Here is a 1,549-nt window from a genome sequence, read left to right as displayed (position 1 = left end):
AAACTTCAGGCCAATATCCATGATGAACATAGATGCAAAAAACTTCAATAAAATGCTGACAAGCCGATTGCAACAGCACATCAAAAAGCTTATCCACCATGATCAAGTAGGCTTCATCCCAGGGATGCAAGGCTGGTTCAACATACGCAAGTCTATTAATGTAATTCACCACATAAACAGAACCAAAGACAAAAACCACATGATTATCTCAATTGATGCAGAGAAAGCCTTTGACAAAACTCAGCAGCCTTTATGCTAAAAACCCTCAATAAACTAGGTATTGACATAACATATCTCAAAATAATAAAAGCTATTTACGACAAACCAACAGCCAATATCATACTGAATGGGCAAAAACTGGAAGCATTCCCCTTGAAATCTGGCACTAGACAAGGATGCCCTCTCTCACCACTCCTATTCAATATAGTACTAGAAGTTCTAGCCAGAGTGATCAGGCAAGAAAAAGAAATAAAGGGTATTCAAATAGGAAAGGAGAAAGTCAAATTGTCTCTATTTGCAGACGACATGATTGTATACCTAGAAGACCCCATTGTCTCAGCCCCAAATCTCCTGAAACTGATAAGGAACTTCAGCAATATCTCAGGACACAAAATCAATGTGCAAGAATCACAAGCATTCCTATACACCAATAACAGACTTAAAGAGAGCCAAATCAAGAGCAAACTTCCATTCACAATTGCCACAAAGAGAATAAAATACCTAGGAATACAACAAACAAGAAACTTAAAGGACCTCTTCAAGGAGAACTACAAGCCACTGCTCAACAAAATAAGAGAGGACACAAACAGATGGAGAAACATTCCATGTTTGTGGTTAGGAAGAATCAATATTGTGAAAATGGCCATACTGCTCAAAGTAATTTACAGATTCAATGCTATCCCCATCAAGCAACCAATGACCTTCTTCACAGAACTGGAAAAAACCACCTTAAACTTCATGTGGAACCAAAAGAGAGCCCGCATAGCCAAGTCAATTCTAAGCAAAAAGAACGAAGCAGGAGGCATCACACTACTAGACTTCAAACTATTCTACAGGGCTAAAGTAATCAAAACAGCATGGTGCTGGTACCAAAACAGAGATATAGGCCAATGGAACAGAACAGAGGCCTCGGAGGCAACACAACATATCTACAACCATCTGATCTTTGACAAACCTGACAAAAACAAGCAATGGGGAAAGGATTCCCTGTTTAATAAATGGTGTTGGGAAAACTGGCTAGCCATGTGCAGAAAACAGAGACTGGACCCCTTCCTGATACCTTACACTAAAATAAACTCCAGATGGATTAGAGACTTAAACTTAAGACCTAACACCATAAAAACCCTAGAAGAAAATCTAGGCAAAACCATTCAGGACATAGGAGTAGGCAAGGACTTCATGAACAAAACACCAAAAGCATTGACAACAAAAGCCAAAATAGACGAATGGGACCTAATCAAATTCCACAGCTTCTGCACAGCAAAAGAAACAGTCATGAGAGTGAATCGGCAACCAACAGAATGGGAAAAAAATTTTGCTGTTTACCCAT

This window comes from Cebus imitator, unplaced genomic scaffold, assembly GCF_001604975.1.
Source record: "Cebus imitator isolate Cc_AM_T3 unplaced genomic scaffold, Cebus_imitator-1.0 Scaffold446, whole genome shotgun sequence".
Taxonomy (NCBI): domain Eukaryota; kingdom Metazoa; phylum Chordata; class Mammalia; order Primates; family Cebidae; genus Cebus; species Cebus imitator.
This window is presented reverse-complemented; position numbering follows the sequence as displayed.